Below are 20,080 nucleotides of genomic sequence, written 5' to 3'. Positions count from 1 at the left end.
ATTGCGGAAGCAATGGCCTAGACTTCGTATAATACTTTATGCGCTTTAAGAGCTTACCCTCTGCATAAAAATTGAAAAATATCGAAAGATATAAATCAATTGCAGTTGAAGAAAAGATTCCCTAAAAGGAACACACCTAAAGTCGAGCCTTCATCTCTTTGACTGAACGGAAGTTCATACCTGACTTCTCGAGGTCTCACACTAACCCAGATACAGATATCAAATTGGTATACTCACTTGTAAGACTGAATCTAGGGAATTTTGATACGGGAGTATATTCTGAGGTGGGACACGCGAATAAGTTTAAGTCCTTAAAACACTAATCCATATCTCGAATCAATTGAAACTTGTGTAGAGGTTTAAGTGGAAAACAATACTCACAATCAGAGGTGAATTTGTTTAAAACTTAAAGTCTAAAAAAGGTCAACGGTGTTAGTGATTTGTCTCAAAAACTGATTTGATCCTCTTACACAAACTCACAAAAATATTGTCTGTAAATATTTCTTTACTGCTTTTCATTAAAAACAAAAATCCAAAAAGAATGTGTTTTAGCATAAGATTTTGAAAAATCAAAAAGATTTTATTTCATCTTATTTTCGACAACTGATGTTGAAAAGCTGATTTTCAAAATCCCGAGTGCTAAACATGATGAACAACAGGGTTGGGAGAGTTTGTTTGAAATGTCAAATGAATTTGAAATGATTAAATGGTTCATTAATTTGAAACCAAAATTTGAGTGTTATGAATACACGTGGTTAAGCAGAGATTAAAATTGTTATAAATAAAAATACCCAAAACATAAGATTTGAAAAGTGAAGTCAAAGTTTGAGATAATTTGAAAAATGTTATAAGATAATCTACAAGTGGTTTCTAAATTTGTTAAATTTTAAAAAATTGTGAAATTTACTTTTGGGTAGAGTATGTGCAGGTACAAAGCTTTGAAAGAGCTAGGATTCGACTCCTGAGGATTTCCGCATAAGCATATGCAGATTAGAGCCAAATTTCTGATTCTGTTGCTACGGAAAGCCAGGAGACATTCCTGAACATATGAAAGCCTGTAGATAGAAGATTCCAGACTGCGATACCAGCTTATCGAAAGGGGGAGTCTGAAGACGAGAGAGATTGATGAGGATGCTTACAGAGAAAGATACTTTGGAGAGAGCGAGAAGACTGATCAAGACTGAAGACTCGACACACTGAAAACTCGTCAACATCCAAGGGGGAGTTTGTTGGTGCATATGTCTGTTGACTTCGTCTTGTATCGAGTCATGTAACTAGATAGATAGACCAGGACATGTAGTTCGAGAAAAACGGGAAACAGGGCTGAACCAGCCACTTCGCACGAAGTAACCAGTTCGTGCGGACTGGACCATTTCATGCGGACTGGGCCAGGTAGTGCGACCTGGACCAAGTCGTGTGGACTGTTTGGTGCGACCTGGCTTCTCCTATATATAGTGGATCTTGGGTCTTCAGTTGTAACTTTCTGATTCTGGTAGCGAAGCTCTGCCGAAGTGTCGCCAGCTCGTGTAACGTTGTGAAATCAATACAAACGACAGTTAATCTACTTCTAAGTGCATATCAAGCTGAGCTGAATGAAGATCGAATCAGTGAATTCCGCCTCTTATTTGGTCTAGAACTCTGCTGATCGACTCATTTGAATGATTCCCGGTTCCTACAAAAACTGCTATTAAACTATGTAAAAGATGAAGTTCAAAAAAATTAATGCTGATAAAATGTAACACATTCATACATTCTCTCTCCTTTCTTTTCTGTCAAAAAATGTACACAGATTCAGAAAAAAAAAAGTTGACTGCCAAAAAGTGTAACACATGTATTTTTGTGTCCACACAAATGAGTTTCTTAAGTTTATTTAACAAGAGTGAGATTTCTCTATACAATTCTCCTATATATATATAGGGTCAGGATTTAGAGAGAACGGTGAAAAGTGTGAGAACGGTGAGAACGATTTTGGTGGTGACATGTGGCATTGATGTTAAATTACACTAAGGGGTAATATTGTCAAAAAACCCCACTCACATGAACAAGGTGTTCAAATAAAACGCCATAAGAACATCAAAAGCTATTTTTGAGCTATAATTTATACCAGCTCAAAAAACCATTTTTTTTAATGCCGTAAAACACTCAAAACGCCATGAAACGCCATAAAACACTCAAAAGCTATTTTTGAGCTATAATTTACAACAGCTCAAAAAAACCATTTTTTGAACGCCATAAAACACTTAAAAGCTATTTTTTGAGCTATAATTTACAACAGCTAAAAAAAACATTCTTTGAACACCATAAAACACTCAAAAGATATTTTTTTGAGCTATAATTTACAACAGCTCAATAAAACCATTTTTTGAGCCAGCTCCCTGTTTAAAACACCATAACAAAAAAATCTATTTTTTTGAGCTATAAATTACAACAGCTTAATAAAACCATTTTTTTGAGCCAACTCCAGTTAAAACGCCATACCAAAAAAAAGCTATTTTTTTGAGCTATAATTTACAACAGCTCAAAAAACCATTTTTTTACCCCATAAAACACTCAACAGCTCAAAAAAACATTTTTTTTTTGAGCTACAAATTACAGCTCAAAAAAACCAGCTCTAGCTCCAGTTAAAACGTCATAAAAATAAAGCTATTTTTTTAGCTATGATTTACAACAGCTCAAAAAAACAATTTTTTTAAACCCATAAAACACTCAAAAGCTATTTTTTTGAGCTATAATTTACAATAGCTCAAAAAAACCATTTCTTAGCCAGCTCCCAGTTTAAAACGCCATAACAAAAAAAATCTTTTTTTTTTGAGCTATAAATTACAACAGCTCAAAAAAAACCATTTTTTTTAGTCAGCTCCAGTTAAGCTCCAGTTAAAACGCCATAACAAAAAAAAACTATTTTTTTGAGCTATAATTTAAAACAGCTCAAAAAAAAACTATTTTTAGTCAGCTCCAGTTAAGCTCCAGTTAAAACCCAGTTAATTTTTTTTCGAAAATTATATCAATAGTATACTCGTTGGAAAGATAAAAAATGCTGAATTTTATAGTGTAATTTTTTTCAAAAAATAATCACGTATAAAAAGTTATTGTCGTTTAAATATGATGGGGGAAAAGGGCATGTGATTAGCATGTGCATCTTTGTTTGGATTCTTCCTATTTTACCCCTCCTGGTAGTTCCAAGACCCCTATTATTTACAAAAATGTCATCGCATCAATCTCAGCCACAAACCACTAAGATCTTGTGGCTGAGAATCGTTCTCACTGTTCTCACACTTTGAGGCGTTCTCTCCTAATCCTGTTCCTATATATATATATATATATATATATATATATATATATATATATATATATATATATATATATAGGTAGAGAATCCTGTACAAAGTCCATCTTTTGTAAGAAGTGTAAGAAATAATTTGGGAATGACAAGTGTCCCTCACCTTAATTAATTCAAAAGGGTATATTAGTAATTGTACATTGTTGTCAATTAATTGATTTCCAATATAACTGAAAAAAAATAACTGGCGATGAGAATGTTTAGGGATTGATTCGAATTTTGTATTTTTTTTGCAAGATCCAATAGGATTGTTATGTACGTATCATTCTTCATCAATTATAAATACAAGAAGTCTTACGAAATCGCTAGAGACAATACAGTTGTTTAACTTCTACGCCCTTCTTTGATTCTAGTGTTTTAAAGGGTTATATACATACAGCTTCGATCTTGAATTGGTGTTTTAATGTTTTTTGGATTCCAGATAAAAAACCATGACTTGAATCATAGTCATGGTGTTTTAAAATCTGGGAATGTTTCGTATTGATTTGTCCAGATGTTAAAACACCATGGATGTAATCACAATACAATGTTTTCTGGATTCCAGATAAAACACCATAACTTGAATCATAGTCAATGTCTCCAGATTTTTAAAACACCACGCCATGAACAATGTCTCTAGATAAAACACCATGACTTGAATCATAGTCAATTTATCCAGTTGTTTTAAAACACCACGCCATGAATCTGATTATACAATGTCTCCATATAAAACACCATGACTTGAATCATAGATTTTTAAAACACCACACTATGAACAATGTCTCCAGATAAAACACCATGACTTGAATCATAGTCATGGTGTTTTAAAATCTGGGAATGTTTTGTATTGATAAAACACCACGCCATGAACAATGTCTCCAGATAAAACACCATAACTTGAATCATAGTCATGGTGTTTTAAAATCTGGGAATGTTTTGTATTGATAAAACACCATGCCATGAACAATGTCTCCAGATAAAACACCATGACTTGAATCATAGATGTTTAAAACACCACGCCATGAATAATTTCTCCAGATAAAATACCATGACTTGAATCATAGTCAATTTATCCTGTTGTTTTAGAACACCATGCCATGAATCTGATTATAGATCTCTTTATGATAACGTATGAAGAATATGCAACCAAAGACCTCCCTACAATTAAGGTGAATCATTAATTCCGATATTTAAGGAAAAAAGAGTGAATGTAGGTGTTTTTGGTTGTGTAGGTTACGGTTACCATATTTCAAACATTAAAAAAGACACTATTGCCCTTCAATTTACATAAGGTCCCTCTAATTAAAACACAATTTACATTTTTATACCCTATTGATCTCAACCATTAGATCAAATATCCAATGGTTTAAAACACTTCTTACCCTTCTCACATTTTAAACACTTTTTACCATATTCCTACCCTATATATATATATATATATATATACACACACACATATATATATATATATATATATGTATGTCTATATATATATATATATATATATATATATATATATATATATATATATATATATGTGTGTGTGTGTGTATGTATGTATGGCAGGCTCTAGAGAAAACGCCTAAAAGTGTGAAAACAGTGAGAATGATTTTGGTGTTGTTATTGGCGTTAGTGCTAACTTAAACTAAGCGTAATATTATCAAAAATTCCATGCACATGTCACTCACATGCCAAATACCGTGCACATGCAAGTCACATGCATATTCCACTATCTTTTTTAAACTCCCGTAACTTTTTGTACATGATTAATTTTTTTTAAATACACCATAAAATCGAGTGTTTTCTTATCTTTCCAACAACTATACTATTGCTATACTTTTAAAACTAAAAAAAATTACATTAACTGGGTGTCCAAATAAAAACTCCATAAAAACACCAGTTGAGAAAAAACAGAAAAAACGCCATGAAATACCCGGTTGAAAATGCCATAAAACACCTAGTTCAGAACACGATGAAAACGCAGTTGAAAACACTATAAAAACACCCAGTTTAGAAAAACACCATAAAATACTCAGTTGGAAAAGCCATAAAAACCCAATTCATTTTTCGAAAAGTATATCAATAGTATACTCGTTGGAAAGATAAAAAACGTTGGATATTATGGTGTATTTTTTTAAAATAATCATGTATTAAAATTATGGACGTTTAAATATAACGGGGAAACGACATGTGATTAGCATGTGCACCCTTGCTTTGATCTTCTCAATTTGCCCCTCCTTATAGTTCTAAAGTTCCCAATATTTACAAAAATGTCACTACATCAATCACAGGCACAAATCACAAAAATCTTATAGCTGAAATTCTTTTGCACCATTTTCACACTATAGGGCTTTTTTCTAGGACCTGTTTCTATACATATGTATGTATGTGTATGTATGTTTGTATATATATGTTATTAAATTCACATAGTTTCAAGAAAAAAAAACATAGCAGTTATATCATTAATCAAGTGCAAGTACTGATAAAACTAACTAATAATATGTAGGCTTTTATAGAAGGGTTATTAGATTTTATCACCCCTAACTATTAGCTATTGGACGCTGCCACCCTCAAATATCACTTTGACACCCGTCACCCCCAACTTAACACTTAGTGTGTTCTGTCTCCAAGTTGTTAACTGATCACTAACTTTTGATCCTGTTACTATACTTTTGGGGGTGTCATAGGGATCTTAGGAAGGTTTTAGGATCTTAGGACATCCCAAAAGTATAGTAACGAGATCAAAAGTTAGTGATCAGTTACCAACTTGGTGACAGAACACAATAAGTGTTAAGTTGGGGGTGGCGGGCGTCAAAGTGATAGTTGGGAGTGGCAGCGGCCAGTAGTCAATAGTTTGGGGTGATAAAATCTAATAACCCTTTATAGAAAATGGAATTTGCCTTGATATCTCATGAATCGTGCAGAAATCATTTTGATGGTATAGATTAAAAGTTCAACCGGATAAGTCTCAAATATTGATAAAACAAATATGCAAATTTGTTATAAAAACATTGTGTTCCTTATATAGAGGATGAACTATCACAACATTTAAGTTGGCAGCGTTTATCATAGTTAACAATTATAAAGTTATAGTGCTGGAACACCTTTAGTAGAAGGATCAGTTAGAGGACCCGGGGCGGGAGCGTGATGGCCACCGGTCACGCGTGATATTCGAACGGCACACCGCCGCCGGTGAATTCAAAACGCGTTATATATCTAACGCGTTAACCACACAACGCGTTGAACTTTTAAAAAATCGACCGTTGCACATGATGACCGTTGTTGAACGGTAAGTTCAATAAAAAAAAATCCATTTTATCTATATATATATATCCACATTTTAACCATTTTTTCACACACCAAACTATATCTTTTAACCATTTTAAACCCATTTCATACAATTTTTATATCTTTCTCAAATGGAATTCCCTACGGATTCGACGTTTCCGATGTCTAGCGATACCGATACCGAGTCGTCTTCCGACAACGACACGCTAAACTATTTTGTGTCGGTGTATAACGAGCTTGATGCCGAGTCGTCCCGCCCAAAGAAGAAAATGGTCGGCCGTGATCGTATAAGTGCCAACGAAGTTTTGATGAACGATTATTTTGTGGAAAACCCGCTATACAATGCCGAAACGTTTAGAGATCGTTTTCGTTTACCCAAAGAATTATTTTTAAAGATTGTTGGAGACATCGAGGCAAGCGAGGGATGGTTTCAAGAAGGTTACGATGCGAGGGGCAAACCAAGTTTCACGCCGATTCAAAAATGCACGTCCGCCATTCGCCAACTAGCGACAGGTAACCTACCCGATCAATATGATGAATACCTAGCTATGTCTGAAAGAACTTCACGTGAATGTTTGCAATTTTTTTGCAATGCGGTCATTAAGTTGTATTCTAACGAGTTTTTACGTAAACCGACGAGCCACGACATCTCACGTATTTACGCCGCACACGAGGCTAGATGGCATTTTCCCGGGATGCTCGGTAGCATCGATTTACGCCGTATTTCGGTGTCCCAGGTTCAAACAACGACATCAATGTGTTGCACACGTCGCCGTTGTTCCAAAGCGTAACGGATGGTACCGCACCTTCCTCTCCTTTCTATGTTAACGGTCGACATTACAGACGAGGCTTTTATCTTGTGGATGGTATCTACCCGTCTTGGTCTGTTTTTGTGAAAGCTCCCTCATTTCCCGTCGAGGCTAAAGAAAAGGCGTTCAAAAAATTGCAAGAATCGGCAAGAAAAGATGTTGAGAGGGCATTTGGTGTTTTAAAGGGTAGATGGGGTATACTACACCGACCGGTTCGTTCCATGACCAAGAAAGCAATACATAGCATAGTGTATGCGTGTATCATATTGCACAATATGTTGATCAAACACGACGGACGTGCAATATCCCCGGATTGGGTACCGGATCCTCCTACACAAGTTCAAGTTCCACAAGATATCAATTTACAATTGCGTAACGAAGAAACTCAATTTCGGTTGAGATTCGATTTAATCGAACTAGTAGGTTCTCTAGGTTTGGAGTTTCCGGATTCGGACGAGGAGTAGGTTTTTTTTTTTTTTAAATTGTATGTTCCTAGTATGTTAAATTCGAGGAGTAGGTTTTTTTTTTTTTTTTTTTTTTTACAAATTGTATGTTTCTAGTATGTGAAATTGAAGTAGTATGTTTTAAAATTAATGAAATTTTTAATTTTAGTGTTTTATTGTTAATTTCTAATTTAAAATAAAAAATTAAAAAAATTGGGAGGGAGTGATAGAATTCCATCACTAGTGATTCCGCCCCTCCTACATTTCTATCACTAGTGATGGAAATTTGATTGATGACATGGCATTACTTGATTGGATAGTGAGAGTGATGGAATTCCATCACTAGTGAACCACCCCTAGTCCCCTTAGTGGTAACGTAGTTACAGTTTACAAGCGGTTGTCACTGACAATATATTACCACTAAAAGTAAATAGCTAGTGACCATCATTAGTTGCCACTAGTTACTTTTTACAACCGGTTGCCATTGACAATCTATTACCACAAATCATAAGTTACCACTAACAGTCACCACAAGTTACCACTAAGGCTGCTCGGTATGGTTCCCGTCTCCACCCGGCGCCGCCACGTCACCACCGTCCTCCCACGCCGCCCCCTCCGTCTTCATCCCGTCGCCGGCTTCCCTCAGTCACCATACCCACCAGCCTAATCGTCACCTTCTAGTGACCATTATTAGTTGCCGCTAATGAACAATTTCCATTCATGGACCACATTGCTATGGATTTATTATATCTTACTACTAATGATTACCTCTGAATCAGTTATCATATAATTTCCCATTAATTAAGTAAGTCTAAAGCAACTCCAAGTGGTATTTAATTAAGGTGCCAAAAAACCTTTTCACTGTGGGTGCCAATCGTAGAAGATACGACAGCGAGACCCCCACAAGGGACATTGTCCCTAGACCTTGTCTTGAGCGTTTCCCCTAAAGCGCCACCAAGGGGTTATTGCCCCCTTACGACATTCAATGGTTCATGAAATAAGAATAGTCTAAATGAGCGTTTACTCACACCTACTCACTGTATTTTCTTATTTCTCCTTGATCGTAAGTAAATCTCAGTTAATAAAAATGGCTTACTAACAATAAAATCACCAAACATAATATTTAAATATTTCAATGATCGTTGGTTCTTTTTATCATGGATTAAAGTTAAATATAATATTGTAGCTGATGTGTTTGTGTATGCTTATTACTAGTTTAAGATCCTATGTGTTACACGGTTTGTATAAAGAAAATAGTTCTTATAAATTTGTTGATAGTTGTCATGTTTTGAGTGATAAGCTTGAGGGAAGTTCACCAAGAATACTTTTTACTGATAAAGAATACGCGGAAGAATCATCATGTGGGACTGTTGCTTCCAAGTCTAAGAGTTGACCAGTCCGAATATAATAGATATACTTGCTCAATTTTCAATATTAGATCAATTTTTATAAATTTTAATGATGTTTTAAGGGGCAACAACCTTCAAAAGCTTGCTCAAGTACATTCTCCATTCTCTTGGCAAGTAGTATCTGAAAATGTCAAAATAATCTAAATACCATTTTGTTTCACTTCAGTAGTCAGATTGTAAGCATATTGAGTTTATACTAGACACATTGACTTTTTAAGACATCATAATACTATGTTTGACCTCATAAGTCAAGTTTTCCTTATATCAAGTGTGCAATACAGTAATTGAAATGATTTAAATAGTCAAAATGTACCTATATAACTATTTGTTTGACCAAAGTCAATAAGAAGAGTAAAGTACATATTGTTTATGAAGAAAAATCAAAATATACATGGATGGTATCTACCTTCAGACTCCAGACATCATTGAAAATGTGATTAAGGTAACTGAATAAAGAAGAAGAAGAAGAAGAAGAAGATTCATTTTTTAATAAAAGTATAAACAAATACAGCGTTAACTAATAATTACAATTCTTTAATAATTGATTAATATACGAATTTAAACCACACACGCTTATAACAATAGAAACAAACAATAAGAATATAGAAAGTAACTAACCTGCTTCTATGATTGACTCAGGGTCAAATCGAGCCGATTTTAAGTAGTATACATGTTCTTGATAACTTGTAGATGATGTGTTTGTTTGACATATAACAATAAAATAGAGTATGAAAATGTAGAGGTTTTAAATAAGTTATATCAGAGAGAAAAAGTTTCTTTTACTGTAAAGCTATTTCAATTTTAGAATCACCTCAATTATCATGTTACCAAAAATATATATTTTTTGTTTATGGTATGTTATAAATCACTACTAATCAAATCTCGGTTAATTTTGATAGTTGATGTTATTACATTCGAAATTAGATAATTAGATATTGATGAAAAAAATTATGTCTAGATTGATTATTTAATCATTTTTTGAAACTTTATTTTATTCACATTTGAAATTAGATATTTAGTTTCATTCTCCATTATGAATATGATGATTTTAAAATTAATAATTTTATATTTAATAAATGCACAATAAATAAAGAATATTTAATTTGTAACACATCGGGAACAAAATTAATTAATATTAGTACATATCATAAAGTATAAAAATATACATCTATAACCTATAATTCTATAATTGGTATTTAGATAATCAATATGAGATATGTATAAACACGTATTCATAATATATATTTTTATTTACTAGTCACATAGGCTTAAAAAGTATAGATATTATAGAAATGAAATATATTCTTTTATTGACAAAGGTTCAAAGTAGAATCGGAACCAACATCATCCTTTTCGTTAGTGTTCAAATAAATACGTATTAGACAATGTTTAGTAACATAAATAAACAATAGATGTATTATAAAGTACAGTTATTCATAGATATCAAAGTTGAAAATGTCAAGCAAAAATGTAAATAAACAGTAACAAATAACAAACTCATGTCTTTATGTTAAATAATGAAAAACGTCAAACAAAACAATGTTGATCCATTTAATGTTAACGGATCATTTATTTCAAAAGTTTATTTTACTGATTGTGTCAAAATTTATAAATTATTATATAATACATGTTTTTATTAGAAATTATTTTGACATTAAAGAAATATTATGAGAATGAAATTCAAATTGTATGTATTTGAAATTAATTGACATAAATTGTATCAAACTGTTTTTGAATTTAATGATAAAAGAAATAAAAAATGTTCAATTAATTAATACAGCTCTAATCATAACTACCAACATGAAGTAAAAAAGAAAACATTATTTCAGAGTACAATAAAGCAAAAATAACAATAAAAACGTTTTTGTCAACATGTATCAGGAATCTATAACATTACACCTATATTGTTGTTCATAAGGAGATATATAGATATATATTTCGAAGATGAAAATCGACCAACCGGTTTTTCTATGCGTGTGTTATTTATTTATTTATTATGAATAGTGAATAAGTTATGAAGAATAAATATATGGTAAATGGTAACATCAACAAGAGAAATTAATTTTGTATACCATAAATAATGTTTCTATTCTTGGTTTGAATATAAAACCGATAAGTTATTTAAATCTAACTATGGAAGGGAATTTGTGATTGAGAAAAATATGCTGTGAATAACTTTGCCGCTCAAAACACATGAAAAAGAGATATTACATTGCCAAGTGGCAATAATATGCTTAAGTTCATGATACGTGACATAAGTCAGTTTCATTTTAGTCTAGTTAATAGATCTTAGATCAAATGTGGATTCTCAACAAAAGACTCACTTTTACAAGAAATATATAGATTTGTGTATTATTTAAAAACTTTATACAAAAATATTTGGTTCTTTCCGCATCAAAGTTTTTGCTTGTTACACAAACATTGTAACTTTATTTCTACGTATTTTCATTTTATAACCTTTAGTATATAATGTTTTATTTAAGGAAAAAAAACCTTAGCATTGTAATATGATAATTTTTTTATCTACATTTCAATATAAATATTATAATACAGAGTTGTATCACGATATACCGAATTTTTCCATTTTAATATAATTGATACAAGTTACGACTCTTTTTATATTTGTTTTGTGGTTTTAGTAAAACACTTGGTGTTACAAAGTTACTAAAAAATCTCACTAGAGATCTTTTCTAAATTTAAAAAAGACTCGTTTATATATTTTTAGTTTTTAATAAAAAAACATCTTAAACAAAGTGACCTACCATTACCAAATTTCATTTAAAAAACTGTATGAACTATTTAAGAAGTGTCATGTGACGTGTAAGCAATTGTAGAGAATAGATAAAATAATAATTAAAATAATATTAATTATATTGAATTCCATACAATTATGCTAACAAACAATCAAGTCAGTTCTTCTTTTGGATCCTCCTTTTGTTTTTTTATGAGCTCATATAATTCTCCACAAAGAAAAGTGTCGATATAATTCACATGTGTGTTAAAATCAATTATCTTATTTAATTTACATGTGTTAATATAATTCAAAAGTTAGTTTAACTTTTTTAAGTGATTGGATCTGTTCTTACGGTTTTTAGGATAAATATGATTTGTACTACTGTAACCATTGTCACACCCCTACAATAGCACATGCAGAAAACACCGTAGGGCGTGTGACATACCAGGATCTAGCCACTAATCACTTTGAATTAACAGCAATATAATAAATTTGAAATTCCCATTCAATGTAAATAGTGGAATTCAAAACATTCGTTTAAAACAAGTTTACATTCAACGGAAGCATAAATTCTTGTTCAACCAATTCAACACCATAATATTTGAAAACAAATCAGCATTCAACGTCTTCCCAAGAGTCACGACCCATGACCACACCAGCATCCCAGACTGCAAGTCTCATAACAACGTATCTACCGACCTGCAAGCATGCATAAAAAGTGTATCAGCATAAAGCTGGCGAGTTCACAGTTCTGTTTAACGTAAAGTTGGCAAATGCTTAGTTTAAAACATGTTGATAATAACTCGATACCGAAGTGACGTATGTTTGTTTGCCCTCATCAGTGCCTATCAACACTGGCCATGTGGTTAAGGTCATTAGTTCACGTCCATCCTATCCAGGTATGGTGTGAGGTTGTCAAGCCTAATAGCGCTAACAACTAAAATAAACTATGATTTGTAACTGGCTATGTGGTTAAGGTCATTACCCCGTTGCCTCCAGGCAACTAGCTCGGTAGAAAGTACAGACTTTGGGTGATAGAGTTGAGTTGATTATCCAACATCGAAAATAAACTACAATTTGTAACGTATCCCCTCCAGGGATATATGTTCGTAAAATATCCCCTCCAGGGATATAAGTTTGTTTGTTTGTCCCAACGGGACACATGCTTGTGAAAGAGCAGTGAACTCACCTTAGATTTGCTCGGTAAGTTATGTTACTTTGTTCAAAGTTGGTCAACCAAGTCCTATTATGGTTACCAATAACAGTTAGGATTTTATCCAAGTAATCCACGTATTTAGCAAATTGCATGCAATGAAAATCATCACGTAACACATAGTAAACATTTGGGCCACATACGAATTCATATCACAAGTCCACGATTCAAGTAACAACTTAACAGCCTATTACATCATTCATAACAGTGTACGGCCCATTTAGTTCAAGGCCCAATTGTGAGTGTGCGACCTGGTTACAGGTGTACGATCCAGTAGACCCCGCGGCCCAGTTTATGAGTGTCACGGCCCCCGACCCAGTTTCCCAGTTCGGATGCCGGGGGATAGAAACCCGTGGTATTGGTGTTTAATTTGGCAGTGGAAATTTTAACAGGATCGTTTAAACTGAAAACACCCAGTTATTTTATTTCAAGATTCGGGATAAACCCCGTAATTTACAATAAAGGAATTTCACTGGGAAATCCCCTGATTACATAAACCATGTTTATTTATTTACTGAGCCACATCATTCAAGCTGGTAGTGTTGCGCGGAACTTTTCCTTGGTTACAATAAATCACCTGAAACATGTTTAAAAAGATTTTTATCAGCGGGGAAATACTTGCGAGTCATTCAATTTGTACAAAATGACACAATGTTATAATTTACAGTATTAAGAGCGATTCCAATTGCCCTTATCTTATAATTTTCTGGTCCAATTGTCACTCGACTGGATCTGTGACTGTAGTCATATCACTATTGGGTCCGTTCACCCCAAAAGTGACGTGTATCACTATTTAGGTCCGTTCATGTGACAACCCGAGATTTCAAGGTCTTTCCCATACACATCAATGATTTCACAATTCTGTTTTTACGTTTGGTTTTAGGAAGTGTATAGTTTCATCTGAATGGTTATAATATTGTAATGCTTGAATGTTAATGTGGATGTGTAATGTTTGGTATGTATGGTTAATCAGCTGTGTGGTATTGAGCCGTAAAAGATTTGAATGTTCACTTATATCACTTTCTATTGGGCCTCCTGATAAGCTTTTAATGATTTTGAAAATCACGTTCACTCAAAATCAATTTGATTGGCCGCACAATTCAACAATAATCTTTTAACAAAACAATAGTGGGCTTGTCAAACTTGAATTAACTCACTAAATGCAACAACTTTCTTGGGTCTCTAAAGTCATGTGATAGTCTGATTATAATATGTTAAGTGTTGTGGACCTTCGCCATAAACGACGAAACATCATTCTTCGTCGTATCATTCTCCGCCATCTATGCTTTCGACGAAATATGTTTTTCGTCGGAGAGGATTTTGTTCGCCAAAGAAGGGCCTTCGGCCCAGGATAGTGGATCCGGCCCAATGGCTAGACGTAATTTCTTTTATTCCCTTTTTGCAAATCGCAAAACATAAAAACCCTAGCACCATCTCTCTCCCTCTGATCGACGACGACAATATTCTGGACGAACCCTTCATCCCCTATTCTTCACCTCTTATGTACGGTTAGCATGTTCTCTTCGTTGTGTAATTTAACCCTCTTGCTACATGTGGTTGTGTTTGTACATTATTGTTACGTTAGGATTGCATGCTAATAGAAATTTTGATGAAGATGTATTCATGAAACATAATTGTATGATCGGTTGTGAGAATTACCTTTACGTATGATGAAATGATGTTCTGTGTTCATGTATTATGACCTAGTATTTGATAAAACACATATCATTGAATTGGACTGTAGGTTATATGAATGTTATGAATTGAGTGGAGTGATGATTATGATTACTTCTGTTTAAGGGTGTAACTTGCAAAGTAATAATTGGTTGGATTGTTTCTGTTTTGTTAAGTGTGTAAAGGTTGTTATAAGATTAAGGTTTATGTTAAGGTATGATATTGTTAGCCAATATTAGTGTTATGAGATTATCGTTTCGATGATTGAGAGACAATTAGGGTTGCTTGAACGTATGCAATAACCGTTGTTTGATCTTGTGATCCTTCAAAAATTGTGTAACTGCTAACTGTTCGTTATAACATGTAACCTGACGAAACATAGTGATCCTTCGTCAAATCCTGTAATGACGAAGGATGGGTTTTTTCGCCGAACACCAAAATGACGAAAGATAGGGATTTTCGTCGGAGTGGTTTATGACGAAAGATAGGGATCTTCGTCGGAGTTGTGTGTGACGAAAGATAGGGATCTTCGTCGGGGCAGTACATGACGAACCTTAGGGGATTTCGTCATAGGGAAAACAGACTAGGCTTAGGTTTGGGTGAAAAGCCCACTTAACTATTAAATGTAATCGTATGTATGCATGGGATGTGGACACATGTATGAACTGAATATTTGTTATGTGATTTTACGACAAACGTTTGGGATCAATGGATTGCATGATTAACGGTTACGACTCGTATAAGGACGTGTGTCTTACTTGTGTGCTACTTGTGTAACGTGTACGTTGAATACGTGATTTGGATATATGTTTACGAAACTGATTATCTTTGGTAACCACAGTAGGGTTTGGTTGGCCAATTTGGAACGGGTAATGTAACGTAACATACCGAGCAAATCTAAGGTGAGTTCACTGCTCTTTTTCTAAGCATGCGTCCCGGGGAGGGACATCTGGTAAACGTTCCGGGGAGGAATCTTGGGTTGTTGGGTTTGACTGGAATGTTAAACTTGGGATGTTGGTTAATACACTCATATCTATCAACCAAGTCCCTTCTACCGATTTGTTGTCGGGGAGGCAACGGGGTATTAGTTAATAGCGCTATTTAGGTCTGGCACCCTCACACCGCACCGGGGAGGTCGGGAGTGAACTAATGACCCTAATCTTGACCATTGCTTTGATATAGGCTTTGGTGAACAGGGCAAATAATCTGGAGCCATCGGCGGTAATCGAGTTATTAACAACATCAAATAATTGAAATGTTTTGTACTTATATCTGGTGACTAAAACGTGTTAACAAACTTTGAACTCACCAGCATTGTCAGATACACTTCTCTGCATGCTTGTAGGTCTATAAGGTTATAGCATTGGAACTTGCTGTCTGGGAGGCTGGAGTAGTCATGGGTCGAGATACATGGAATCGCAAGACAAGTCTAATGGTTTTTGTACATATGGTTTATGAAACACTTAACAAATGATTTATACTTCCGCTGTATATGTTGAAATACATTTAGCGTTTTGTAATACCTTATGTTAATGAATGAAAGTTTTTATTTAAAATCTTGTTATGAGTTCAATGTGATTGGTGGCTAGATCCTGGTACGTCACACGTCCCGCGGGGTTTCCGCATGTGGTATTTTGGGGGTGTGACAGTTTGGTATCAGAGCCTCTGGTTATAGTGAACTTGGTTTTAAAAACGTTTTTATAAAACCAGACTATAACCGAACAGTTCTGAAAACGAGAATACGACCATGACACTCAGCTCCAGATTGCAAGGTTCGTCTTTTCATCTCTGGTATACATTACATGAGTAGTGTACATTTGTTTATGATGTAGCGTACAAACACATACTCGTCACTATAGTATGATTACATGAATTGCTTGCTTACATTATGATGCGTTGATAGCATGTCATAGTCTTTAGATTCTTGTGACCTTATCATTTTGATAACCTCTGTTTGGCATTCGAGTTTGAGGAACCATTTGACATGAGTTAGGAGGAACTGAGATGAGCATGCAAATCTCAATATTATTGTGGGTGCACACATAATAATAATATGGGGTGCATGTGAGTCCCAGTGAGACTTAACGAGTGAAAAAGGGGTTCTGATCCGTTATTCGATCAACGAGAAATATAGCAAACCTATAGGGGTCATAGCAGTGATTGTCTCCTACTCGAACGTGATCTTTTCACTCCTCTTTGAATCCTTTCAAATCTTGAAGCTAACGAGTATTACCTGAACACTCGTCTGAACGTCTAGCGAACAGTGTAGGATGTTAGGGGCTAGTACGAACATCTCTGGGTTGGATGTCGCAGCGTTGAATGATTGGTCTATACCTTCCTCACTCCTCTTTGTTTGTTGGAATTCAATGTACTGACGTCTTAGACCCCGAAGTGCGATCACTTCTGCAACACTCTAGAAACATATTGTGTATTACTCTATCAACTTGCAAGAACGATGGACAAGAGGATGATCGTAGTGCCTTACCGACTTCAGTATTAGAACGACCTTGATTACCGGCAACGAACTCCAGCAGATTGACTTCAACCGAATCCTTAACCCTAGTCAGCGACTTATGGGAGTCAACTCTTACGAATTAATCGGGATATAAACGATGAAAATTGACCATGGTGTGGAATGTGTAACTTCCAGCACAATGAGTAGCGCTTTAGGACGTGGCACGGAATGTGAAAAGATGGACCCTGTTGGTGAAAGATCGTAGGGCTCCGTTTCAAGCAACGACATTAGAGGCAACAGTCACGGCAACATCGACGTACTCATAATCGTAGCCTACTGTATGGAAACAAAGGTGACTTCGACAAGGATTGACTGTTATTAAGTCAAAATGTCAACAACCAAGGGAATGATGACAGTATTGGGAATCCACGTGACTATAACAACACTGGTAGTAGTGCTTGTGGAAGGGCATTTAGGATTTGCGTGAGCGACGCCAGGCATAATAGCAACATGGTGGCTAGTATGAGTAGCTAATCGCTTCGTCTCTGTTTTGTTTGACCCTGATGCTTCTTGAATCTGAACCTGTTGTGGGATCGGCTGATGGCAAGACAATTGAAACTTCATATGCTTCTTGGGATGCAAACTCGACCTTGTGGGACAAGTGTTCGACATTGACCTTTCTTCTGCTATCCTTGATGGTTTCGATGCAGTAGTTAGTGTGGATTGGTTATCCAGAGATTGCGCGGATATACGCTGTGAGAAGAAAATTTTGCGTATCCTTCTTCCTAGTGGAAAATCATTATCTGTTCTAAAAGCGTCAGAGTGGCACAAAGGTGAGCGCCATTTCAGCTATGAAGGCCCAGAAGTGTCTACGGAGGGATTACCTTGCTACGTTAGCAACCGTTACTGATGTTAAGGCTAAGGAAAAGAGGATCGAGGATCCACCAATTGTTCGTGATTCCTCTCGGTGTGCTACCCGAGGAACTTTCAGGTTTACTTCCACAACTGTTAGTCGGAATCTCAGTTTGATCTCACGCCAGAGGCAGCTCTGATTACTCGTACTCTTACCGTCTTACACCGGGAGGGTTGCAAGAGCTGTCTAATCAACTACAGGAACTGTTGAACAGGAGTTTTGTCCGACCTAGGTTTTCGCTTTGGGGAGCCCCAGTTATATCCGTGAAGATAAGCCTTTTCGTATGTGTTCTGATTATTGAGAACTTAACAAGGTGACAGTCAAGAACCGTTTGCCTGGACCATGTATTGACAACCTGTCGACCAGTTGTGAGGGTCAAGCTCCCATTCGAGGATTGACTAATGAGCGAACTATCATCAGGTGGAAGTCCAAGGGGAGAATGTTCCTATATCGGCATATCGAACACAATGCGGCCATTGCCAGGAGACACAGGAAGAATTATTCCATGACCTTCGGGTTAATCAACACACCAGCAGCTTTATCGATCACATGAATCGACCGTGTTATTTGATGACGTTTTGAATCATTTCCAGGAGAAAGGGACATCATGGGCAACATTTGTATCTTATTTTAGAGCTCCTGAGGGAGGAGCCACTCCGCGCGAAGTCTTGTTAAATGTAACTACTGGATTCGAGAGGTACATTTTGGTCATGTAATCAACGAGGTGGGAATACACGTTGATCTCGCTAAGATCCATTTCGTTAGAAACGGGTCGACACCAAAGATTCCTTCGGGGATACAGCAATTCCTTGGTTTCGCTAGATACTATCGCAGATTCATCAGGGGATTTTCGAAGATCGCGCAGCTTTAATCTCTACAGCACAGCAGGGTGCTGTGTATTCGTGGGAGACAAAACAGGAGGACGTCTTTTCAACTTTTGAAACCCAACTCTACAATGCACTGAGCATCATCTTTACCCGAGGGTATGGGTGATCTAGTGGTATACCATGATGATTTGAATCAGAATCCCAGTTACACGCTGATGCGACACGAGAAGGTGATGGCTTACGTGGTGGATTCACAGGAAGGACTACACGAATCACAACCTGCGGTGGAAGCTATGGACTTTGGATTTAAGTTGGAGGCATTACTTGGACAGTACCGAATGTACTACTTAGACCGATCACAAGGGCCTCCCGTGTACCCTTGTTTCGAAAGAGCTAAACATGTGATGGCATCGCTGGATGGAACCTTTGAATGATTTCGACTGTGAAACCTGGATGTGTACGAGCCCCGCAGCACACCATCGACTCCAACCGATCTGATCAGATCCGCCCTGTTCGAACCGAAGCACTGTAGGAATAAAATTTTCAAGTTAAGACCATGCAGGGCATGGAGGAACGACTTTTGGCAAGTTAGACGATATTCGCTACTTCATGGAACGAATATGGGCCTCACTATACAGCAATCCAAGGGAAACTTGTGTCGAGCGTAACACACCAGCCTTGATATTCTAGTCGTCTGGAATTTGATAGGAGATAATAGGACCTATGAATCTTGTACTGGCGACCGGGCATGAAACCCACATAGCAATGTAAGGTGATCAATGTTGACTTATGCGAAAGACAATGTGGAGTATCAGAAACCTCCTGGGTTGTGTCAGCAACCAGAAACACCCGTTTAGAAATGGGAGCAGACTGCCACGGATTTTGTCACTGGCCTACCTAAATCTCAGAACGGAACCGATATCACCTGAGTAATCGTGGATTGTCTCACGTAACCAGCACACTTTCTTGCAATCAGTGAAAAATTGACAAGTCTTC

This window comes from Helianthus annuus, chromosome 7 (assembly GCF_002127325.2).
Source record: "Helianthus annuus cultivar XRQ/B chromosome 7, HanXRQr2.0-SUNRISE, whole genome shotgun sequence".
In the NCBI taxonomy this organism is placed as follows: Eukaryota; Viridiplantae; Streptophyta; class Magnoliopsida; order Asterales; family Asteraceae; genus Helianthus; species Helianthus annuus.
The sequence above is the reverse complement of the archived record's forward strand: the minus strand, read 5'-3'. Positions refer to the sequence as shown.